The sequence below is a fragment of the Pezoporus occidentalis genome, unplaced genomic scaffold (genome assembly GCF_034315485.1).
Source record: "Pezoporus occidentalis ecotype Australia unplaced genomic scaffold, CSIRO_AGI_Poc_V1 ctg39, whole genome shotgun sequence".
Lineage (NCBI taxonomy): Eukaryota > Metazoa > Chordata > Aves > Psittaciformes > Psittacidae > Pezoporus > Pezoporus occidentalis.
Genome location: NW_026915713.1, coordinates 2,199,310 through 2,226,291, shown reverse-complemented (window position 1 = coordinate 2,226,291; position 26,982 = coordinate 2,199,310). Strand labels below are relative to the sequence as shown.

Here is a 26,982-nt window from a genome sequence, read left to right as displayed (position 1 = left end):
GTGCACCCACCCTCTTCCCCAGTGTCTTACTCTGAATCACATTTTGTTGTTTTCCTAGCCTGATCCAACTGAAGGATGTTAAAAGAAAAAAAAACAAACAAACAAACACACATACACTGTGATGTTCTCCTTTCTTTTTATGAGATTTGGGGTCAAGTTGTTATTCCCATTTGCATTTTTTAATTTGTTTTCCTGGGTGTTTGCATTTATTCCCAGGATCTAGATATCTAAGTATATATACTGTCAATGGAACCCATTGCTGCATGTAAGATAAAAACTCCCCTCGTACTTCAACTTGCAGAGCAGATGAGTTCTTTCCATCCCCAGTTCAGACTGCATAGCAATCTCATGTTTTAAACCTAGTGACTCTGTTCCAGTCCTGAGTCTCAGCCAAATAACAATTATAACCTTTGCTTCTCACTTCAGATTGTTATTAAATTGTATTAGTCCTCAGAGTCACCATGAGCCTTCGGGTTTGAATGGGCTACATCTATATTTACTATCACCCTTTGTTTATGGTATTGCAGTCAGCTTTCAATGTGTATGACAGTTTCCTTTTCCAACTCCATTTGAATTAATCTTGAGATCACAATTTTGTGCGACACCATAATTAAAGGCGGGAGTGCAATCCAAACAGAGCATCTACAGCTTTTCCTTCACCCATGAATGTTGTGATTCTATTTTTAAAAGCAGTTAATGACTGTGGCAAAGTGTCTTCCTTCCAAACTAAGGCTGCTTATTCCTTGTAGTTCTTTTACACATGAAGAAGAGAGGAGCCAGACCCAGCAAGTGTAAGCAAAGGAAGGTACCACAAAATGCCTTTTTGATCTCTGTCATTCATGATAGCGTCAGAGTGTCATCAGTGTCAAATCATAATGCAGGAACAGCCCCTAGCACCTACTGTAGACAGTAACAGCTGGGATGAGGAAGAGTTATCTCTCAGCCCAGCACTGCATGCATTTAGACAGATCAAAATACCTTGCCTTACATAAACAGCAGGCAAAACACAGAAATGTGAAACTTACACCCTCCATTGGGCTATTCATTATTGTATTCCATGTTCTTTTGCACTCGTTGTGCTTGTGATCTGACATGCAGTCAGGCTCCAACACTTAGATTAGACTGCCCTAGAGAGAAAAATGTACAGGACGGCCTCATCAGAAAACACTGCACCAGCGGCCACTCCTGGTATTATGTGTTAATCTAGTTTGGGAGGATAGTAAAATTAAATTTGCCTTATATTTTCTATACATAAAACAAGCTTGCATGGATAAAATAGCTTTGGATCATTAACGAAGTGCTGCATATGCCGTCTGCTGAGGCAACAGCTGAGTTTGTTAACAGACCCAGGCTAAACAGACTAAACAGCACTTTGTACCTTGTGTATCAGACACAAAAAGAAGGGTCTGCTCCCACTGGTCTCATTGTACCTTCTTTCAGGGTTTTGATATACTTTATCTTGATCCCATTAAAAAAATCTTAATCCTGGCCAATAAATGTTTTTTACAAGAGCTAAAAGCACTTTATCAGCTTTCCCCTTGCTTTTCTTTAGCAATCACACAGTTACAGAGTGAATGAGACATGCTGCAGAGGGATTAACTACTTTGACCTGGTCAAAAAACTGTAGAGTTACAGGTGGGATTTTAATACCTGTCTCTTCTCAGAAACAATGATATTATGTCTGCTCACCCTCCGGATCACACGTGCTTGGTTCACATTATCCATGGGATCAGTAATTCATGGGATTCTCCCACTATTGTCTTCTCCCCCCCCCCCCTTCTTCATAAGGTATTTGTCAGTATACACATTTAAACTGGAAAACATAGCCTGCCAATAGCTTCGAAGTGTTCTTTGTAACTCAGAATTGTGCTGAGGAGCTGAAATTATGGGTATAAACAAAAATCAGGCAAATCAACATTGGGTCAGAGTTTTCACAGATAAAATTACCATTGCAGACCATGCTTACAATCTTTAGTAAAGAATCTTCCTCCTAATATTACTGAGGCTCTTTGTCAGAATTGCCAGCCTCTTGTTACATCTTTTGCCCTTTATAACTAAGAAAACTTTGAAAAAGTTGCAGAATCTATGAAAATATGATCCTAAGCCATATAAAATACATGGAACTGAGAACAGAAACACTCTACTTACTGACCAAAAAAGTCATATACAGACATGGTTCTTGCTAACTGCCTAGTGCCATCTATTGATGAAAGAGTAAAAGTTGACGGTATTTGGAGCAACATGTTTGCATGCAACGACCTTCAGCTACGCAACACAGGAGGGGGGAACTGCCTGCAGAGCCTTCATGGTACTTCTGCTGAGGTTGGGCTTTATGCCTGTTCCTCTTCCCAGGCTCAGAAGAGGAGCTGCAAAAGGCAGGAGCTGTGCTTGTGCTCCCCACATGCCTTTGTATGGGCTTTTTATTCACACAATTCCTGGTGGCATTTCCCCCTTATGCTCAGTGTCAGTAGGAAACGGAAAGGTTTGTCCTTACCCGGGATCCATGTCAGATGGTAAGAGGCTTTTCTGACTCCATACAGGAGAGAACTGTAGCCATCTAGCTGCGCTTCATTTCTCATGAAGTATTCCCATAGCCAGGAAAGAAACATTACAGGTCAGAACAAGTTCCAGATTAGGAAGCCTGTTTAAGACTCTGTGAGCTAGCTATCGGTGGAATTCCAAAAACCATCCAGCCACTCAATACAGCACCACCTGTTCAACACCTCCATTTAATTCTTTTCTTGACACCTCAGTGTGATTGCTGCCCTGGTTCTGGTCAGAGACAATGAATGCCTTCACTGGATTGTTAAAGCTTCCAATCAGAAAAGTTTTATTTACCTGTTAACAAGGGAGAAAAGAAAATGTTTTGGAAAGATAAGTGTTAAGGCTGTGGGATTTCTGGTGTAGCTGTGTAAAACAACAGTAGGAGCTATTTAATTCACAGCTCTTCCATTCCATCTCCATCGCACTGCAGGACTTGTTTACTGTTGCTGGAGATAGTCATTTGCAGCAGAAAGCTACAGACAGCTACACAATGGTAGTTTTGCCTATGTGAAAAGATAATAGGCCTGGAATAAACTTTAGATGATAAATTCTAGAGCAAAGAGACAATTTTGCCATAACATAAGGCAGTATTCAGGGACTCAAGGCTTTGGGAAGTTGTAAACTAGGAGTGAATGTGCATGACTGTATTGCTTTAAGGTCCATAATTTTGTATAATAAATAATTATGCAATAACTTTTCTCTCTGAAGCAAAGTTATTGCTCCCAGAGTGTCGCAGGCACATGGGTGATTAATTGGACCTGTCAGGTAACCACAGGGGCATAGGAGGCAGCAGTCCAGGGCACGATCTGAGAGGCAGTGCAAGTCTCCTGTGAGAGAAAGATATTGATAGTCATTGAACTGGCAATGCTCTCTGAGTGATCAAGAAAGCTGAAGAATCACGTCAGGTTAACCTCACCATTGCAGTATCTAGACCCATGCAGAAAATTAGCATGGAAGCAAAGTAAACAAGGCAAGGGCACAGAGTCAGATGAAACTCGTTCTACAGCAGCCACATCGGGCATCTGCAGAGTGGGAACAGAGCAGTGGATGAGCTCGCCTAGTCCCCCACCAACCCAAGTGATTGAACATTTACCAAACTTCTTAAAACTGCAGCCAAAACACACTGAACCTTTCCACTCGAATAATAAGGCCCTTTCTACTAATTAAAAACCTTAACCTATTCAGGGCTAGCTTATTCCTACCCAATCTGATTGTGTGCACCGATAAAATACAGCAGATACTTCTTTTCGGAGCTTTTAATTCTGCTTCTTTGAATCACATTACAGGCTCTCAGCAGGTATGAGAGTCCTGTTGGGCTAGACACCCCACTGGGATCATCCATAACAAAACTGTCTCCAAGTTTTAGTGATGTGCTACACACAACATCATATATTTCTAGAACAGGGTCAAAAGGAGCAGTTGACAAGGCAGAATTGTTTAATAAGGCTTTCATTCCAGAAAAATAAGAGAAAGCAGTTCCTCATATCTCTGTTTCCATATAATAGCTACTTTTGGATAATGATAAGAGTAGGGTAAAATATTGCTAATGATTCAGAACAAAGTTAAAAGGGCTTGTGTAGGTTGGAGGGAAGAGAATGCACTGAACTTTAAAAGATACTTAATACATCCATAAATAAGCTAATATTATATGCATTTTGTGTAGACTCTTACAAGGAGCACTAAGAAGAGAGTAGTGACTCATAAGAAAATGAAAACTAAAAAAGACAAAAATACACATTTTCTCTTCCCTGACCACTCTTCCCCCTCTCCCCCCAGTCTCATAAAGATCAGGAGGATGTCCTAAAATTGTACCCTCCACAAAAATCCTTCTTTAGCAAATTAAAAAGTCTTTAAAATGTTCCTAATGCTAAATTTCTTTGCTATGTGTTTTTTTCTTGTTAATGAATACCATGATATCCATAATGTATAATGTATATTGTTTTCTTTATATGCATGAATTACTAGTTGAATTGGTCACTAATGTTTAATCGGTATATTCTTGGTTTTACAATGGCTTTTCTCCCAAGCAGTGATTTTTAAAAGCAATAATTGAACATCTAGAGCCTCCCAAAATCCAGTGCTTTAGCTAAAACCGAAAATTGTCCCCTATATTTTTCCCTCAGTCACAGCATAGAAAAAGAGAAAAAAACATTGGGAGAGGAGGGGAAGGAAAATCAGAAGAAATATGATAAGGACTGATGCTGACAGAGGAATCCCTGGGTTCCCATTTCCTCTGAGTGCTCTCTATTTCGTTTCATTCATGTCTATATTTTACACAGTATGAAGCCAGTGAGCAGCCCTTGGAGCCAAGCAGGAAAACCATGGGGTTATCCCAGCTATTCAGCAACAACAGAGCTCTCTTTGTCTTCTGATTCCTGTGAAGCACTTATTATTTCATGGGAAGCAGAGTAACTTCAACAGGAGGGATTTAATTTGTTCTCACTGGTATGCTATCACTCCACAGCCTGGGCCAGATGGTTTGCGGGGGGGGGGGGGGGAGGAAGAGCTTGAGCTGCTTCAGCAGAAGAGGGCACTCCTTCATGTCCCAGGGCAACATTTTAGTACTAGATAAATCAGGGTGCTCTCTTTTAATTTGATTTTTAAGGTAAAAGGGGACTAACCAATGTACTTCCTCTGCAACCTCACTGGGGATCACCTATCAGATTAGCTACACTAGGGGACGCATACAGAGAAGTAGTAAGTTTGGGGTTTTCCTGAGGTTGATGGGTGAGATGGAAAACGAAAAACTCCCTTCCAGAAAATTCAAGAGTTCATGTCTGGGTGTGCACAAAGAGCTGGGAGGAGAAACAGCCGGGACAGATGATCCCAAATGACTACAGGGATATTCCATACCATATGGCATCATGCTCAGCAATAAAACTAGTGGACTATTGCTTAAGGACTGGCTGGGCATCAGTTAGTTGGTGGTGAGTAATTGCTTTCATTTGCATCACTTGTCTTTCTTGCGGTTTATTTCTCCTTGTTATTTTTCCATTATTATTATTATTAATAATAATACGTGCAGGTTGGACGTAGCCTTGGGTGATATGGTTTAGTGTGAGGTGTCCCTGCCCATGGCAGGGGGGTTGGAACTAGATGATCTTAAGGTCCTTTCCAATCCTAACCATTCTATCATTCTATGATTCTGATTATTAAACCATTCTTGTCTCAAACCAAAACCCATGAGAGGCCGTGTGGTGCTTAGTTGCCAGCTGGGGTTAAACCATGACAGTCGTTTTTGTTGTCCAATGTGGAACTCAAGGGGTTTCAGATAGTAACAGACTGACCAGAGCATATTAGAAGGGATTTATATGTGCTAACAGTTGTGGGTCATGATATTGATTCATGTTTTCTCAATATTAGTTTATCTGATCTGCACCACCCCTTTTTTTTTTGCTGTACATGTTAAAGATTGGTGTTGGCTTTTGCAGTTTGCTGTGCTCTGCAGTGATTAGTGATGTTTTGCCTGGAGGAGTTGTTATTAAAACACTGACCTTGAGCTTAATCTGGTATTTGGGCTCTGTACTGAAGCCATTACTGTACTTTGGATATCATTTTATGGAGACAACTGGGGCCAGTAGTCAAGAATTAGAGGGTAAGGAAGCCTGGCAGCTAGGATCGCTTGCTAAGGATAAGATCATTGACAAAAGGACCGGAAAAAAGGCAGGAGTCCTCAGTCTTTGCCAGCAATTCCTGTCAAGCATGAAGGACGGATATTCCTTCAAGGAAGAATCTTGCAAATTCATGAAGCAAATGGACTGGTATTGAGGAAAGTATCCAGTATCTGAGGAAATCAGCCATGTTGGAGATGATCGGTAACAACCTGAATAATGACCAGGCATCCTAAGACCCAGATGAGATCCCACATGGAGTACTCTATACATTTTTTGGTGTCCCCAACAGAAAGACATAGAACTGTTGGAGCAAGTCCAGAGGAGAGCCATGAGGATGATAAGGGGGCTAGAGCACTCCCATACAAAGACAGGCTAAGAAAACTGGGACATGGATTCTGGACCACCCTCCATCACACAGTTTCTGTGATCCTGACCAGGACATTTAAACCGAGGTGCTCACTGCCAGGCACTCACTGTGCCTAACATCTTCTGGTTAGCCACCATGAGAACCACAGCCAGGGGCCAGGCTTGCAGAAACACCAAATGCTAACATCTACCACTTTGTTCTTCCTACCATACATCATCTCATCCGCTAATACTGTCACTCTTTTTTGATCTATCAACAAGATGGGTCTTTCTGTGGGAATCCTGTATTTAACTTTACTAAAAAGAGTGTATATAACAATGGGTTAGAAGTCTATTAGTCTGGCTGGAGCCTTGTTTAGGCTGAGTAATACAGAGCAGTGCTGAGAAAGGCTTATGTTACCAAGCTAAGAGTTAAGGCTAAGTGCTGTTGACCTAGACAGTAGTTGCATATAGTGTTACAGATGTTAACCTACTTCTAGCAGTTGTTTGCAAGCTGAGACAGCTCCAGATATGAGAAGGCACACAGCACCAGGTCTGTTGTATGTATCCGTATGTCACACATAATCCCATTAAATCAATGGGAGAATAAGTAACGCAGTCAATTGAGATTAATTAGGTACATAAGAGAAGCTTCATCCAGGGAAAAAAAAGGCTCCGCTGGTTATCAGCTGCCCAGGAGTTTGCCACCGTTGTGCTGCTTATTGCATTGCCTGGGTTAAGGAAGCTGCAGTGACAGTATTAACTGTGTGTGACAGATCAAACTTCCTGGCAGAGGTAGCTTTGAAGGACAACCATCGGCAGAGTAAATGCAACCATAAAATTATAAAATTCCTGATGTAATCTCTGGTTTAAGCTTTGGTTCTGTTAGGCAAGTTCTGATTGCCCTTGCAGTGACAATGAAAGCAAAAAGAGAAACTCTGCTCTCAAGCAGTTTAATGCCTCCACCAGAGCCTAGGTATGCAGCTCATCTCCAGCAGACTTTCAAAGGTGTCTAGAAGCCCCAGGGTGAAGGCTGGCACTTAGTAGACAGACAAATAAGCATAAACAGGTTCTAATAAAACTCCCATTGAAAAGTAGATACTTAGTCTGCTCTGGCATTTCTGAATAACCCAGCAGATGCTGATCTGTATCTTCATAAGTTTTTTAAAACATGTAGCTGCTTCTGCCTCCTTTTAAACTGCTCACTTCAATATACCGCCCCTAACACAGTGCAATGACTATAAATTTACTACTAGCTATGAACTGCTCAAACCTGGACTAATGAGCAAACTTTCAAGTCCCTGCTCCTTATGCAAGAAACAAATGTTACAGAGCAAATTGCCAGATTTCTTGCACTAATGATAAATGCACAGGAGAGGGGGCTGTAAGACCAGATTGATTTTCACTAGAGGAGCCTGGCAAAGCTAAACACATGCAATGGCCAAAGGATGGTTGAAATAGTGAGAAAATAGCTTGAACTTGAATGTCAGCCATTTTTTTTAAATGTTTCTAAGTAGTTTTGATTTATAGATAGCCAAGACATAAGGACTCTAACACCAGGGAATGCTCTTAACCTTACCTGTACATTCCAACTGCCGAACTATGTCTTACAAAGCCTCTTGGCTGCTTTGTGTGTCATAAACACCTCCTAGGGCTATGACATCAGCATGGCATAGGTACTGGTGAATACAGAAGGGGTAGCCAAGTGGAAAACAGGCTCCTGGAACTTCTTGAAAGATGGGAGCTGGAGAGCAATCAGGATAATTGTACATTCATCCAGTAAACGCATGGGCTTAGATAAAAAAGAAAAATAACTTCCCTTCTGTAATATGTCTGTCCTTGTCACTTTGTTGTGTGCACAAGGTTTGTTACAGGTTGCTCTTCCTTAGACTTTTTTAAATCTAATTTACAAAGACTATAGCAATAATGGTTGCATTCCCCCAAAAGTTACAACTTTTGTAAGATTATCTCTGATCTGATCACAGTGGCTCAAACGTTGCACCCTGAGATAACTTTCTGAAAGATATTCTAAAAGCTGAATCAAGATGGCTTCAGCAGATTTAAACACAGAAATCCACTATAAATGCTCCCTCAATTACAAAAGAACTAGTAGAAAAAGCTCCCAGCAGCATTTACCAGGAGTACCTATCACGGCTTACAAATAAACAGACCTGTTGTTCAAAAATATATGAGCTGATGTTTCGTTTCAAACATAGAGGGTACTTTCTCTTGTTCAGACACAGTTTGTTTTCTTAAACTGAGCTTTCAGAGACTATCATCTCTTCTGTAGTGCCTGACTTACAGACTGTTGCAGCCTTGGCATTGCATTTCAGGTGCCTCCGACACCATTATCAGGGCTAAAACACATATTTCAGATCACTTTTGCTAATATTTATGATGTGCTTGGAACCTCAGATACTCTGTCTTCAAAATCAGAAAAGCCAGACATTCAAATATCTTTTTCTATAGAAAATCAACCCCATGAAACTGTATTTTTTGCAGCTTTTATCACTTTATCCTCTATGGTAATGAGAAGCTGGTACTCTTGATTGAAGGGCTAGGCCAACAACTAATTCACGGAAGCGTTTCTGATTTTTTTCTACCTTAGAGTGAATACCTCAGGATTTTTTGCATTTTTTTCCTGGAGACCAGTAATAACATGGTTTCTTTCTATCGGACCATTATATTTTTCAGCCTGTGCATACTTATAATTCATGATGCATAATTGTGAGACCATCTGAATAATGGATATTTAGCGTCAGTGAAATTCTATTCATAGAAAGGTAGTCCTGGACCTGCTCTAGAGACTGGCAGAAGTGAAAAAAAGTGGGCTCCTCCTACCCCATCCCTAAAGAGGGACTTAGGTGAGAGGGGTTGACTCGCCTGCCTGTGCAAGGTACCTTTTTTATGGCTTAGGAGAAACTCAAGACTAGACCAAATGCCTCCCTTTTAGATGACCAGTGTTAAATGAAATGAAACTCCTGTTCAGGGCTAAATCCAATCTTGCTTGAACTGAAAAATTCCAGACATTTTTTTTTGGTAACCTAGGTAAATTTTCGCTCTTTTTCCCTCCCAAGCCCATATTATAAGATGAGACAAGCTATGTCTCTGAAGGATTGACTAAAGCAGACGCCATGGTTATTTTCATTTAAAAAAAAACAGTGGGAAGAGGAACTGTACCCAGCTTTTACACAGTAGGTGACTTATTAGATAGCTCACTCAAGATGTGGGGGATCCACATCAAAGCGTTTCAGTGGGAAACAGAAGAGCAGGCAGCCAAAGCTGCTGTCCCTGACAGTGCAATGACTGTGAGTAAAGCTCTGTTAAACTGCAGTTTTGATGAGACCAAGAGATCATACAGTGCGATTAAGACAATCAAATACACCACAAGACAGTCAAGGATACAGATCTTTTATTAGTATTTGGTCTGGGACATAACTGACGACATTGGAACTGTTGTGAGCTGCAACTTGCCTTTCTACATCAGGGTGAGTAAATTCCTTAATTCCTCCCTGTCTGCATTCTCAGTTTGCAAAATGGTTTTGAAAATGTGAGACCATCCTGGCTGTGCTTATACCGCTTGAAAGAGTAAACTTCAGACAACTGAAGGCAGGACAAGCTGTGGCTCCTTTCACACCTTTCACACCATCTCCCCACCTCCCAAGACAGCAGCAGTGTAGGTGAAGCCCATAGAGTGCTTGTCCCAGGGGCCTCTGAAAGATACATGCTGGCTGCCCTGAGCTGAGCTGGCTTTCTCTCTGATGGAAGAGAGCCTTCTGTGACTGGCTGCTGAATATACCAACATTTTTGCTGTCAGTTTCTCATCTCAGGTTCCCTACTCTTTATGAAGTCCCTGTCATAAGGCCCAATATAAACTGCGCACAGAAGGTGTTTGCAGAAAAATGTAAAGTCTTGTAGTATCCAAAACCAGTCCTGAAATCTCTTGCATGCAATTTCCTGGCACCTAATCTATGAGATCCCTAACAGATACAACCAAATGAGGCATTATCTCCTGTATTAGACCAGCCGGTAGAGCTGCAGAAAACAAGCAAGCTTTCGGCACAGAAGCCTTTCTTACCATTTTAGGAAAAAACTCCTAATTCGGAGTAAAGAAAGGCTTGTGTATCCCAGACAGAGGCATCTGCCTGAGCCCAGAGGAAGGGCTGTGTGCCCAAGGCTACCAGTGCTGCTCGATGGGTTTTGCTGCTGTATCAGTCAGCCTCACAAAAGGTATTGTGTCTTCTTCAAAAATTGCTGCATCTATATCCTTAGACTATCACAATTACAACAGTGTTACCATTTGTATAAAATAACTCCCTAAATAATCCCACAAACAGAGAGCAATTTATTCACTGCTTCGGTCACCTTTTGTCTTTCAGTGAATGTAATCCTGTTCCCTATTGCCTATGTCTCCATCCCATGGATGCTAAGGGAGCATCACAGGAAATTAAGTTTCTTTTTGGAAACCCACCTTCAGTGATAATGAAGGGTTTGTTTTCCTCCCTCCTCCAAATAGTGGTCTGTTTAACCTTCAGCATTTTTAGACAATTCTTGCATTAAGGAGAGGAAGAAAGAAAGAAGGGAGGAAGATAGGAGGGAACAGTAAGGACTGTGCTACCAGGGCTCGTGGTTTATTTATATAATGCGTGCTGTGCAACAGTCCATCTAGCCCATTGTGGTCTTGCCAAAAGTAGTCCTAAAAGATTGCTCAGAGTAGAGTAAGAACAGGACAAGTATGTGCAATGCCTACCTCTAATGCTCTTCCAGACATCAACTATTTCCAGCCTGGGGACTTTCAGGGCTAGATATAGCTTCTATGCATTTAATATTTCCTCAGTGAACTTTTTCCAGCTTCCTTTTTAATGTCTACCTCTTTTGGTTGATACATTAGTTCCAGATCTCGCAGTGGAACCTATCACCTCCTTACTTTACATGTACATACGTCGAATTTCATCTGCCACTTTGTTGCCAGCTGAGTTTTGTGAGAAGTCTTCCTGCATCCCACAATTAACCCTACTGCCTTAAACATATTCGGGTCATCTACAATTAATCTTTGTCATTGATTGAACTATAGTTGTCTATGAACATGTTGAACAGTAACAGATCTCCTAATAAAGTTTTCTATCTTTTCTGTTCTACAGTAACTACCTAATCACTGTATTTTAGATGTCTGGTCTGCTGCTAAACCAGAATACATATGGCGGTCAAAGTAAAAGGTGGCAAAGAGTATGTAAGAAGGCATGCAAACATGGGAGCAAGGTGAGATGACAAGTTTGATATGAACTAGGCTCTCTCCCTGTACTTCCAAGGATAACTTCTGCAACTTCGGAGTGCATCTAACTACCTGGGGTCAGAAAAAGAGCATTCTAGCCTGATTATTGGGAAAAAAAAAATCTTGAGGAAACCTAGTTCTCCACCTTCTGAACTGGTCTGCACACCCTCTGGGCTTACAGAGTGACAGAAGCTCAAGTCCATTGAGGGATCCACAAAGCAGCACAGCCGGGCCAGCCTGGGTCTGCACCTTAACACAGCTGCTGCTCACATGTGCTGAGCTGCTGAGACTCTTTGTATGCTCTGCGTGACAGCAGAGTCCCACTTCCCTGCCACATGCAGTTGCCAGGAGAACAGCTTTGTGGTGATGTGCTAACATGCTCTTCTCACTCAGAGTCAGAAGGTGCCTTGCCCACAGCACCCCGGCAGAGACCTTCCTGGGTAGCGTGGTTGCAATGGCTGGGCTCCCACCATTCCTTGCCTCACATGTACGGCATGTCCCCTCCCTTCTCCATCCTGAGCTCTTCTCCATTGCTGGCGATTATGAGCTGAAAAATTCTCCCTGGCAGCTGGTTTCAGCGGAGCTGGAAAAGCTCTAGACAAGAACATCGTACCTCACTGGCTGGCATCCCACAAGTGTGTGCGTCTGATTCTAACTTTTTTTTCCCAGGCAGCTCGTTTTCCTTTCCTTCCCACCCCCAGTCCAAAAGAAAAGTCGTCAGAGCTTGTTCTACCTAGCTGGTCACTTAAACAGACACCAGCCGTGCTCACAGCCCAGACGCATGAATGCTTATGTAGGGACAAGCCTAACACCCGTGTTCTTTATCAGGATACAAAAGGTATGTTGTACTTGCTGTGCTGCCCCACTCCATTGCCACCAGTGGTAAGTGCCATTTACTATCAAATGCCCTGTTCTCATCCTCACTACCCTCCATGTCCTCTGCTAGCCTTTGTCAAGGATCCTAGTCAGGGTAAAGTATTCTCCTGGGCACAACAATTACACTGGCATTCCTGGGAGTGAAAAGTCCTCTCAGGCAACCAGTCTTATTCTGGAGAGCAAGGACATACAGAAGATATATAGAGAATATAAGGATTGCAGGGGGGCAGGTTTTGGACCAGTATTCATTTCTTGGTTCCATATGCACTGCTGAAACAGAAAGCAGAGCCCTTGCCCTGGGATGCCTTAAGGATTGCATCCATCTAAACTCTCCATATAGCTGAGGTTTTAAAACTATTGGACCAGAAGAGAAGACAGGGTGGGCCTGGGAGGCCCTTCAGGAGGGGTGACAAGTCCTGGTTTTCCCAGGGAGCCTGTGGTGCTGCAGGAGGCAGCTAAGGGACTGGGTGCCTGGGCAGAGCTCACCATGACTCCTGGGGGCTGGAGCAGAGGAGCATGGCTGTGCCTGCAATCACGGGAGGTTTCTCCAGAGGGTCAAACTTGTAAAGGTGTTAAGCCTAAATCCTGCTCTATTTTCGTGTTAAATGATCCACTTCAGGCTATTCCAGAGTTGCTCAGCAACTCTTTTGTCAAAGCAGCTGGTGTGATGTCTGCACCACCCTGAAGGCATGAAGCCTGCAGGGAAGCTCCTCTCTGCAGTATCAGGGACATCTTTTTCACCTCAGCTTCTGTGGGAGAAAAGAACAAAGTAATTTTGGGAACTGAATAACAACAAGTTTTGTCTCTCCAGGAATAGTGTGCAGATATCCTGACTTGCTACCCTGAGGAGAGGACTCACACTCAGAGCCACAGCCATCCAACGCTTACCCTGCACATAAACCCAAAGGAGGTGTTCACAGCCGTGTTAGGGGGACTGGTCATCTCTGGCTGGTCCAGGACTGAGTATACTGTTCAGAGTGGTACCAGGTGGGTTCCCCTGGAAAATAAAAGAGGAACCCCACAGGTCTCTGGGCCTTGCGCTTTCAGGGGAACAGATAGGTTTGCAAAGCAAGAACTCACCACATGGAAGGACAGACAGGTCCTGAGGAAAACTCCTGAGGAAGAACAAACACCACAAAATCCCGAGTTTCTTCTACCAGCACCAAAGAAAGGCTGGTACTGGCAGAGGTCAAACAGAGCTAGTTCTGTGGGTGGCAGGTTCACTGTGTTTCTCTGTGCTAAATAGGAATTTTGTGGATCAGGGTTAAGAGGAGTATCTGGTAGATACAAAAGCACTCTTGAGTCCAGCTGATTATTTTAATGCAGCATAAAGACTGCGACAGACACAGGTACTTGCGTCCAGATAGACATAGGACATGCACAGTGGTATTTGTCTAGACTCATAAAGCAATTTGAGATTTCTTGAGAGCTATTACATTGAAAGTCTTGACAAAGCTCTGAATTACAAACCCGTTTTCTTTACATTTCTAAATAAAATAACAGCATCACTTAGTGAAATCATTTCAAGCAATGTACCTAGACTCAGACTGATCTCTGTATGACTGTAGTAAAGTTAAACAGGGCATAACTCTAACTCTCAGACTCCTTTAGTAAATCAAGATAAGCTATAGCTATGTTTCTTTCCAATGCTTAAGCAATATAACAATTAAGAATTGTTAGCACTGTTTCTTCCTCTCTAGATTGAAAGAACCAAATTAGGACATTTCTACCTGCTAGGAAAGAAAAATAAAATTTAACTACGTTCTTTCCTTCCAGTGATGTAGTGATATTAAAAAAAAAAAATACCCCAAACTAAATCAAAACAAAACAAAACCATAAAATAACACTAGTTGTTTGGTAAATAAAAACTTAGGTAACCATGCCTGCTCTACAGGTAGAAAGAAAAAAAAGTAGTTTCTTCACTGCTCTACACTGGAGTAGATGAAATCCATTTACCCATGTTTCTACTTGGCTACCCCATGGCTCTCCATCTTGGCCTTATATTCAAAACATATTCAGATATTTTTACTACAGACATTTATTCTTCTATTCTGTGGCTATAAGTACACCACACATGAATTTAGGTACAACAGTAGCACTGAATTTCACAAGGAATGGGAAAACTGACAGAAAACTCACATTACTCACCACTAAGTCTCTTCCAAATGATCTGGCAAAAGCCTTCCACATTTTATGTCACTAAATAAACAGAGAAGCCAAACGTTTTGTAGTTTCAGCCACTAGGGACCCCCAGCCACGTGAATGTTCCTGGAATGTCATTTGACTGGTTATACCAAATGTGTTTTTTTCTTTGTCCCTGAATAGAGCTTCTCCTTTAAATAAAATAGTAAAAAAGAATCATCACTCTTTTAAAAAAATCTTCTAAAATGAACTATTAAAATTTTACTCTTTTGTGTGCTTTTGGGGACGTTTTGCTGAATGGAAAACGAAATAGAAAATCCCCTACAAAGCAGAAAACACTAGGGCAAGGGGATGCCACGGACAAATGACTGGAAATCATCTATCAATCATATCTGAACTGATGCATCTTCCTAAAAATGCACTAAGAGTGGAAAAATAATAATGGAAACTATCCCGCTCTGTACAAATCTGTAGGGAAAAAAAAAAACAAACCAAACCCACACCACCACCAAACCAAGAAGTAATCTCCCCTTTAATTATACCTGCAGCAGGAAAAGCAAGGTGTAGTGCTTGCTGCCTGTGCCATGTGAGCAGTGATTTAGAAATGGTTCACCAATAGACTCCAGACCATCCCACATATGTGCACACATTATCCACTGTGGTGCTGAAGTCTTTCCCATTACAGAGTAAAGGGAGGTGATAGAGCTTCACCCTATCCCCATTTAGATCCTGGCCCTCTCTGAGCCACACCCTCCCCGCCCTCCCGTACGTGGGAAGCCGGTGCTTGCCACAGGGGAATGACCTAGAGGCTGATCTTCCAAAGCAGGAAGATGGGAAGGTCCCCAGTTAAGAAAACATTATAGGAAATTCACATCTGAAGAAAATGTTAAAGATCCATTGAAAGAAAAAGGACTGAAAGAACGTTTTTTTAAAACCCCATTAGCTTCAATGAGAAGTAATATGTGATTAAAGGTAAGCACATAATTTTGTGAATAAGAATTTTTTAATGACCCTTAAATCTACAGCAGTCTCATCAACATTATCTAAAGTGGTGGAAACAGAAATTATTTCTGGTAATCTGAGGCTAAATTACTTGAAAATTAAACTGTATGATAAGTAAGGGACAACGTTAACATGTAATTTTCTATACAAGTTAAAACTTAATTCTCTATACATGTTAATATAATTCTCTAACATGTATGTTAGAGATCTACAGTTTCCTCTCTTTCTGTCAGTCAAAACGGAACCTAAATCTTCACCTCACATAAACAAAAATCCTTAAGGGTCTTTATTATTGCTAAACTACTTGAAAATTGAACTTTATGATCAGCAAGGGACAATGATTCATGTTAGAGATCTCTAGTTCCCTCTCTTTCTGTCAGTCAAAACTGAACCTAAGTCTTCACCTTACACACACAAAATCCCTCAGGGTTTTTATTATTGCCCATTTTTATTACTTTATTTGTAGTTTTTATTTTCTTCTTAAAACTAGGTAGAAGTTACCTAATAACTATATTTGCCCAGATCAAGATTTAATAAAACCCTCTTAAAAAAACTGATGGCCTCATAAAGTAGCAGTGAAACATGCAGAAATCGCATTTTTCATACAGTTAGGGTATACCATCAGTTTAACTGAGCAAATCCATACACGAAAACCCATGTAGCTTTAAAACATCCACAGCGCATGCTGTCGGCTCTCATCACCCTACATCTAAGTGTTGTATCCTGCAGCATCCCATCCACCAGAGCAGAGTCAGCGCAGACGGTAATGTCTCCCAGAACTGTTGAGTGAGTTGAGGGCTATGCATGGGCAGGTGGCCAAGTAGGTGATGCTCAGATTGGGGCAGCCACAGAGTCCTGGTCCCGTGTCCCAGCAGTGGGTAGAAAACACCCTGAATTCCAGACACAATAGTCAAGGTCCTGTATTTATGAGCAGTGAGACAACCTTTTCATAGTGCTGGCTTCTTATTCAGGTCAGATATTTTCAGGATGTTCACCATTTCCTTGTTGAAAGTAAAATGTGAGTAGAAAAAACCCTAATCTTACAACCTTTGATAACTTAACTCTCCGTAATTATACTGGAGTTTCTGGTTTTGTTTTTTTTTTCCTTTAAAATGTTAAGGCAGGACTAGTACTGTAGCTCTTGTCCTCTTTGTCTCCTTATCTCTAAGCTTTATGCACATTCTGAGATACAGAGATCTGTTAGTAAAACAAAAAGTTGCCACAGGAATTTTAAATTTATTCAGCATTTGGGTTTGTTGGTTTTTTTTCAACAACAAAAAAGAAAAAATAAAGAATATTTATACATTCAATATTTCTTGCCTTTGCCCTGGTATTCCACCTCTACCTTTTTTTCACGATGCACTCTGAAGAGAGGGGGAAAGAGCTGCACTACAGAATAAGAGGTCATTAGTATCTTTGGCTCTTCCTAATCTGAAATTTTAAATGGTTTTATTACTTTTATGGAGAAAATTTGCATTTTTCCCCCTGAAACATCCTATTCTACAGCATTCTATTCCACAGGGTTGTACACTTTTACACTGGAAGTCTGACTTGGTTGTTCCCAACAGTATCTTTCTAGTAGCTCTTGCCTTAAGAAAAAGTTGTTAGAGTTTCAGCCCAAATATCTTTAAGCAAGTCAAAAATGTTTATGAAATTAGATAAATTCAAGTATTTCTGGAAAGAGGAAAAACACTAAAAAATTTAACAAGTAATAATTGCACAATCTCTTTGACTGGTATGACAAGGCATTGACCATTAGTTCTTTGTGTTTCTAAATTACTGCCATGTTGGAAATTGGATCTGACTCTCCATATCCTGAGACTGGCAAAAGGCAGAATACAGCACCATCATTTGATTTCAGTCAACTTTACTTAATCACTGAATGCCTGCTGTATCCCTTCTATGTCCTTCTGAAAGACTGTACAAATGGGAGATACAGATGGAATGATATATGTGGAATTATGGGTTTGGAATAAAACATAAAATCTTGCTGTTTAGACAAACTCCTCTCTGAAGGCAGAGATACTTTAAAATAGTCTATGGTCCATTGTACAACAGTAACAATGGTTCTGAGGCATGAAGGGGGATCTAAACCTAAATGCTCCCAAAGCTTAAAGCTCTTAACATACAGCATTTTGGATCAAAACTAATGCTACAACAGAAAATTGCTTTTGTTCTTAATCTTGTGATTTCTGATCAGATCCAGCTCTAAACACATGCAGCTGAAGGAGCAGTCAGCCCTTGAAGGAGCGTATTCCTGGTTTGAAACCGCACGGACACTCACATGTATTGTGCTTTCTTAACAACTGCTCTGTTGCTTTTACTATCACATACATTTAATAAAATTGCTTTTTAGCATAAGCTGCATGTTGATTTTACAAAGAGCCCTAAATTCATTAAAGGTTTCCTTGCTAGTCAACTGATGTGTTTCACCAGTGATTTTGATTACAGATCTCAGAGCCAGCAGGGAAGCGGTTTCAGCCCTGTGGGTATTGACTAGATAGGTGAAGGAAAGCTCTCACACCGAGTTTTCATATATTGTTAATAATATAATCTAGAAAATATTAACCATAATACCATATATGTTCTAAATGCATTGTAAAGCAAAAGTTAAACCTTTCTATGATTGGTTTCCTCTAGACTACAACCAAAGCTATTTGAATGCTTTAGGATTTGACCCTCCTGTCTGCAGTGGAGGCTTTTTTCCCCAGCCCAGAAAAGCACAGATTTAAAACACTTAAGGTGGTTCTTTACTTTGGTGCAGAGCTTAAAGAGGATCAGTGGAGGAACAAAAAAATGTGAGTACTACGAGGAAAATCTGCAAATCAAAAATCCGTAGCCGACAACACCACAATCACTTAATATATGGCAATATATCAGCAAGGAGAATAATGTCCCGGAAACCTCCATGTTTAAAAATTGAGAAATAAAATTGAGAAACAAAGAGATCTGCACTGATAAAGTTACAGAAGTGGTGATTCAGGAAGCAAACCTGTGCAGGAGTGGAGGCAGGACTTCCAAAATACAGGGGCAGAGCAGGCAAGCTACTTGTTTTCCTCCTGAATTCTCTGCAACAGGATTTCCTCATCACACCATGTGGAGCCATGTAAATATGCCCCCTTTGGCTATGTGACAGGAATCATTTCCTCCACTGTGCTTGTGGGGAAGGAAAGCAAAAAAAGAGAGGTCAGGATCTTGGGGATTTGTATTAGCAGATAGCACTTAGTCAGGAAAGGGATAAAGATTACAGGGGAAGTGGTGCTATTGGTCTGTAATCCTTTTCTGTCACACATACTTTTAATATTAATCATAAGAAACATATATAAAAAATTAAGCTTTATCATTCCCCACTTTCAATTTGTAATCTATGCTTAATGCAGGGCATAAAGATTTCAAAATATACCTAGAAGAAGCCCACAAGCTGAAATTTTATTACCATCCAGAAATGTGAAAGTAAAAAATTACCTGCCCAAGTTTTCAAATGTTTCTGTGCATATCTCCACCCCAAAGAAAGAAACATGGGAAAACAGGTGTTTAAAATCATGGGAACTGTATTGGCATATTCTTAGCTGTGGTCTCTGTGCTCTCACGTACTTAAATGCTGAATTATAGCTTAGATTAGATAGTCTACCTTCAGTATTACTTCACATGGTACCACACAACCAAGCAGAGTTAAAATGGTATGACTATGTGCCTAGGGCATTTTTTCCCTTTCTGAACTGAAAGTTCAAGACATCCGTTTTTAGCAGCCTAAGAATCATGGACCTTGACTAAATGAAAGCAAGGCAACAGCTGTGCTGGAATCCTTTATGTGCTGTAACCCCATTCACATGAACGCAGTTTTGACAGTTCAAAGGCTTAAGCTTTCTTAACAAGAAAGTGGAAAGACTGCTCCAGTATAAAAGGATCCAATATATCTACATCCACACTAGGGACTGCATCCCCAGCAAAAAAATCGCACGGCAAGCAAAGCTTTAACCTAGAAGAAGCACATCAGGTTCCTTCACCGTCTGTTTGCAGGAGGTGCTGTGATTTTTCTTGATAACACTTCCGTGTATATCTCAGTACTCCAGCAGAGCTGGGACCCTAATCCATGCCTAACATAGTCACACAGAAAAAGCCCAGCCTCCTTCAGCAGAGCCATGCCTAAGCATGTGAAGGACTTGGCAGTCCTGGGGGAAAGGTCGGACTTGAAGATCTTAAAGGTCTTTCCCAACCTAGTTAATTCTATGATTTGCTAGTTAGTCACTAGCTTTTAGTCACCCTATTTATTTCCACCCTGTTCATGAAATTATTGAGCAATGCCAGGACTCGCATTAATCCCTACTGAACTCTACTGGAAAGGGCCCCACCTGATGACCCTTTCCTACTGATAGATACTACTTAAACTCCGTTACCAGTTTTTCACGTATTTTACATGTGTGCTACTTCTGTTGCAATCTGATGTGGTTTAAAACAAGAATATCATGCACCATTAAGATAAACCCTACACCCATTTTTAAATACATGCATACTTGGTCAATTCTAGACATTTTAGACCAATTTCTTGTCCTGTTGATATGACTATGGAAGCTGGGAACACATTGTCTAGAAGTACACGATGTTAACATAACTGATAAATGATTTATTTTAAAACCTTCTTGTTCTGGGCATTGTTTCATTGGCATTGATGCAAGTTATACCAGTTTACCTTTGCTGGCTCTGAATTTCACCAATTTAATTTCACTGATTTAAAATCATGCTGTTAGTGCTGTGTTCAGATCAATCTTTAGCTTACAAAAATTTACCATGCATCTTACAGTTGTGTCCTGAAGGAACCACAGACAGATGTTTCCACTGGAAAACTGTAAGTATTCGATAAATGCACTTCAGTAGTATTGGCAGCATAAAGAAAGCCTACAGCCATTTCACATAGGAGCTGCTTAAACAGTAGACTTCTAGTATTAGACCCTTTCACATGCAAAAAGTTCATAAGTGATAAAAATATAAAATTTCTGATTGAAATTGTTGATCCTCCACAGTTGCTCTCTTCTATTTTTAAAATCTCCCTCATAAGCAGATCAAACCACTCCAAGTAGCTGGTGAGGTCACACTAAGTCAAGCAATCACAAGTAGTCAAGTACCTCCTGATCTAATTAAAATAAAGAACAACCTTTAATGCAATTTTATTTAGTAATTTTTCTAAAATTTGACAATGTTGTGTAAAAGTGGCACTGCAGAGTATGATGGTGAACATTTTCTCCGTGAGTATAATTCAAATTTATCAGAGACTTAAAGTTATGCCAATGCTTTTTATTCTGGTGTTACACTGAGTGATTTAGATTTGGTTCTTGTCCTCAAGACATCACAGCTGTTGGCTTCCCAGCAGACACAGCACGTGAGTGCCTCCTTGGGAAGGCTCTTGTGATAACTTGGTGTCCTGGACTCAGCAGTAGCAGTCATTTTTCTCCTTCTCAGTAGCTGGTGCAGTGCTTTGGTTTTGACTTTCAGCCTGGGAGCAGCGCTGATAACACCGATGTTTTTTGTTACTGCTCAGTAATGTTTAGTCTGACCAAGGACTTTCTGAGTCTCATGCTCTGCCAGGGAAGAGGTGAAGCAGCGAGGAAGCAGACAGGACACCTGACCCAAACTAACCAAAGAGGTATTCCATACCACAGCACATCATGCCCACTATATAAACTGGGGGCAGTTACCCAGAAAGGTTAGATCACTGCTGGAGTCGGAGTGGGTATCAGTCGGCAGGTGGTGAGCAGTTGTATTCCCTTCCCTTGTTATTTCCCTTATCATTATTATTATTGGTGGTAGAACAATGGTTTGTATTATACCTTAGTTACTGGATTGTTCTTATCTCAATCCGTGGGAGTTACATTCTTTTGATTCTCTTCCCCATCCCTCCAGAAGCCAGGGGGAGGAAAGGCAGGGCAGTTAGACAGAGGGCTGGGTGGCTGAATTGCCGACTGGGCTTAAACCATGACACTTGGCATTTCTGAGATTTCTTTCTTATGTTGCTGATAAGCAATACCAGATCCACAGCACAAACTGCAGGGCTTTTGCCACAGCCTTAGCTTGCTGGCAGTCTCAGATTCTACTCTGACAGCCTAAGGATTTTTTCCTTTCTGTCCAGGCAGTATCTTCAAATGTTGCATTTTTTTCCCCAGTTACGCTTCACTAGGATAAGAGATTTATGATGCCCTTTCATTACTCCAGGGATTGTTTCAACATCTCTTTTTCTAACTCCACCCAGCACTTAATCTGCACACCAAGCAACTAGCCTTATTGTTAGGCAAAACACACTAATGCTGCTTCTAAAATGACTACTAACCCCAACTTCTGTAGGGAGAGTGCAAACCATTTCTCACCTATATTTATCAAATTCCTATCTGAACTTTTCTTTATAAATAGATTTCTCATGCAGTCTGTCGACTGCCCTGGCTGGCTTGCACTTTTTAATGTTATTATTTTGGGCCTGTTTTAAAACAAGACATGTTAGATAAGAGAATACAGGAAATGATTTCTAGGAACAGTTTTTTCAAGGTTACCGAGTGCTACATGGAAAAAGACATGTGATGTCGCATGCAGTCTTTTTACTGGCATGTGTACAAATATATGACTGGTTTCAGCTGTATACAGTCATTCCTAAGGCAAAATGCATGCCATCTAGCAACGCTTTTTTGAATGTGTGCAATGCATTTTTTAAGAAGCAGCCTTTAGCTTAACTGTGGGGGCTCAAAGAATGCTCCAGGCAAACAAACAGCCCATAGCAAAATAGTTAAAATACCTTTCAAGAAAGTCATTTAACTGATTCTCTGTTAATTGCTGCGTCTTAGCAGCCCTTCAGACATGGCACCTGACACTGTGTTGTATCATATTAGATGTGTATTGCAGCAAGTAAACTGTTAAATTGCATCAACGCAGTTTGCTGCCTGTTTCGATTCCTGATGCTTCTCAATCCCCATTGCAGCCAAACTATCTATAATCAATACAACATATAGAATAATCAATATACCACTATTTTAATTTTGCAGAACCACAATTCAGCCTCCTTGTTTCATCCAACTGTGAAGACGTGCTCAGCATGATACCTCTGCAATGAAGCTAGCCTCAGAGGCTGGAAAACACAGTGGGTTGCAAATTAGTCAAAGCCATAAAATTAACCTTTATTTTGGCCTGTGATGGTATGAAACTGGCACCATCTTACTCTGCATAATGACTTACTGAATATAAGCAGATATTACTACTTGTGTCAGTAATAAAACTAAATTTGTGGACAGGAATCAGATTTTATCATGGCTTTTCTTTTTTTTTGGTAGAATTGCCATACATGTCCTACCAAATATTTGCTTTGGTACACTAAGAAAAATCCCACTGGAAATCTGGATATATATATTATCCAAACAAGGAAAAAAGTTTATATTCCTGCCTTCTTACACAAAGAGAATGTGAAGGTGGATTAAGTTCCTGGTGTTAGCTTATGCATATAAAACCCTCATAGCACACACATGCTATTCAGTAATGGTTACAGCCCAGCAGAGAAATTCCTGTGAATGCTGTGTGTTCCCTAGTCAAGCAATGTAAAATTAAGGAGATGTATCTGAACACACGATTTACTTTTAACTATAAAATGTGCTATTGATTGGCTAATTTCTCATGATGTGCTGGCTGTGGAAAGGACTGTGTTTTGCCTGTGATATGGCAAATCCTCAAGTATCAGCCCAGACTGGGAATTCACTGGGCCATGCAGTGCTGCAGCTGCAAACACTCTCTGTCACACACAGCTTGTAGTCTAAATAACTGAGACAAGCAAAAGGTAAAAGGGAAACAGAGGTATAACAGTATCTCATCCAAGGTCACACGGCTGGACAGTCAAAGAGCTGAGACTAGAAAGGGGGACCCCAAGCCCCCACTGCAGTGCCCTCTCCATGAGACCATGCTGCAGTCCATGCTTGGCTCACAAAAGCAGCATGATTTGTTACAGCAACTCCTTGCAGAAGTGGTAAGTCTCAACAGAGTCACCAAGCATGTAATGGGAGCCTCTGCTGATAACAGCGGGATTTGTTGAATTACAGATACATGCATAAGGAAGACTTCAAAATCATCCTGAAATCTGGCTTTAAGAAGCAAAGGAGCATAATTAAAAAATAGCTAATTTGAATAGTTTATGTATCCCCACTGCCTTATCATTTTAATTACTTGATTATTTTCTGAAATCCTTTTAAATTATTAACATTGAAAAAAAACAATCCTCTAGTACAAAATGATAAAAGCATAATTTGATAATCCTGTAATAAGGATCAACAATTGTTTTAACAAATGTTCAACTGCTTTTCAAGCCTGAAGCTAAGAAGGAAAAGATAGCAATTTGCACATCAGAGAATTAATCACAATATGTTTGAAAACATAGCTTCTAAGTCTTTATTTTACAAAATATTCTATTTGTGTGTCATTCTTCATAGTTAATTAAAACAATAATAACTATAAAATATATTTGCCCTTCAGGAGAATTACTCTTGCTGGGCTATTGTCAGGTAATCCTGTGGCCAGCTATTACTATAAAATAACTTCAAAGGCATATTAATAAAAATAATGCAGTAATGAAGGATTCTTTCTTTGGGAGAGTCTAAAAATGCTGATGTAGTTTGGAACGGTCTCATGCCTGTACTGCTGCTGGCGGTGGTAAATAACTTCAGCTTCCTCAGAATGACTCTATCGCATCCAGAATGTGCATTGAGGCATTTCATTCCAGGTTAATGCTGATATATTGTTTGGGTGTGGTTTTAAGATTAAACTGCTTGTGCATCTAGCCCTCAATGACAAACGGGATTCAGCAAGATGAGGAACAGAAACATGGTCCTGAGTCTGTCTACAAAGCTAAAGGCTAAACACAGAGCACTGTGGTATTTTAGGAAGAAAAGATGTGATAGGAAAAAAGATGATAAAAAAAAGTGAGGCAGGCAGAGAATAAAAAAAAAAAAAACAAAAAAACAAACCAACAGCGTTAGAGGTACATAGAAGCATTAAGGAGGATGTATTGAGGTTGTAGGTACCCTTTAAAAGATGACGTCAGACATAAGATCTGTTTGGAAAGATCCATAAATTTTAGAAAAGCATTTTCTGTCCTTAGCCCAGATATGGTTACTAAGCACATATGTGGTCCAAAATGTTTGATTCATTTAGTCAATGCTCTCTCTGCTTAAAGAAACTCATATACATTAATATATCTATCTTGCAATTGCAGTGAATTGTGTCAATTGACTGTGGTGGCTCAAAGCTTTCAAATGAACACATATGCAAAAGCTATTTATTGGAATTTCTGGAGATATTTCAAGATACATAGTTATATTTTGAAGGTTGTTTCCATAGTGCTAGATAAAAATAATGGCACTGTTTTCAAAATAAATACTGTAACAATGAAACTAGGCACATAATCCTGATTTTATTAGGATGTTCATAAGAAACTATTCTAGTGCATACCTTTTTCTAACCTGCCCTTTCTGGAGAACATACATGACTTTTTCACCTCACAAGATGAAGAGAGACCCAAGCAAATAACTATAGTTTCCTTCTAGCTGCAGGAACTATTCAAACCAAGTACTGTCAAGGATACTTTCTTTTGTAGGGTATAATTCAGATGCTAGGATGCTTTTCCTAGGTGAGTCATACAACTATGTCTTCTTTACCACCAAAATGCCCATGCATCCATCTAAATTCAGAACTGTAGATGAAGGAGAAGCTTTAAGAGTTCTGTTCTCATTGGGCGGTCCCAGGAAAATGTTATGACTGTTATACTACTGCTACAAGGTTTTGTCACAGAAGGCTATAGATTTTTTTTTGTGAAAACTGTCAATCCAGCATAGACAGTTTATGACTTCTGAAAGCAGAACCAAATCCAGAGTGTAAGTGGCATATACAGGATGTATTCTGGAGAATGTAAAATGACATATGTGGAGCATATAGAATAATGAGAATTACAAGTGTTGAGGGGAAAACATGAGAACTTGAATTTTTATTTCATTTTCAAGATAAATATAAATATTTGGTTAAAGACAATTCAGAAATGTGCTCAGAATACTTCTGCAATGGTAGGCAAAACAGAAAATGAAAATTCTAAATACTTTGAAAAAAAGCAGTACTAAGGTAAAAAAACCAAGCCCCCCCTAATTAATTTCTACACCCATTGACCCAGTATCATGCTGCCAGTTACCTATTGCTATACACAGGAAAATAAGAGTTCAAATTTCCTCAGAGGCCATCAGCATGAGCACAGAAGAATGAATGTTAATTACTCATCCTAAAAAATACTAATTATTTTTAGTAGAAGTAATTTTCATGAAGTCTCAAGAACTACAGCCTTGGGAAATTGAGTCCTCCTTTTCTATGTGTATACACACACACACAAAGATATGTATAGATACATGTACACAGCTGACAAAGACAGTTTACCCTGCTTTAGCTCTGCTGTATTGCTAAAAGTATCCAACCACTATTTAAATTTACTGTAGAACTGCTTCAGGGATTGTGCATCGCAATTTGCTTATATGATGTATAGCCTAGTACTTTCTTTTGCTGGAGTTTTATGTAAGCTTGTGCTCTTTGATTAAAGGAAAGAAAGGAAGGGAGGAAAGAAGGAACTGGGGGGGGGGGAAAGGAAGGTTGGGAAGTCTCAGGCAATACTGTAAAATTTTGCAAAATGGGAAAAACTGAATTCATCAATGCAATAGCCACCACAACATCTTTGTTCAGTGTGAAAAAACAACAACCAACCCTAAATTCATGCATTACCAGAACTGTAGCAGTCAATTACATTTATTTGTGAAAAAACAAGGGCCTGCCATGGATCTCAGCTGAGGAATTTAAGTCAGGCATGAGTAAAAGGACCATCCATAAACATACCTATTCAAACCAAACCCTCCAACAGTTTTAACAAGAAAGAAAAAAATGATGGACTTTGCCGCTTTCCCAGAGGTAAGCAAATCCAGGTTCTGGTGGATGATGGTGGACAGAGCTTTCCAAAACTGGGGATCCCTTACAGAGAATGACTCCCTGCCAGCTGGTTCCTCATACTTCATTTGCAGAGCTCAAATGTGTGAACCTCTGTGGAGCTCAACTTGGCAGTATATCACAGGGAGAAAAGTAATCTTTTAAGTAACTAGACTCAGTTCCACACAACTGTGCTCAAACACGATGAAG

At 40.3% G+C, this 26,982-nt stretch overlaps 1 long non-coding RNA gene across 1 annotated transcript in view; it reads right to left on the bottom strand.

The window, feature by feature from the left end:
• LOC134170711 (uncharacterized) overlaps positions 1-26,982 on the bottom strand; it is a 43,308-nt gene that overhangs the window by 13,996 nt on the left and 2,330 nt on the right. The window contains exon 2 of the long non-coding RNA XR_009967341.1: positions 14,800-14,984. This is a non-coding gene — a long non-coding RNA (uncharacterized LOC134170711). The remainder of the gene's footprint in view (positions 1-14,799; positions 14,985-26,982) is intronic.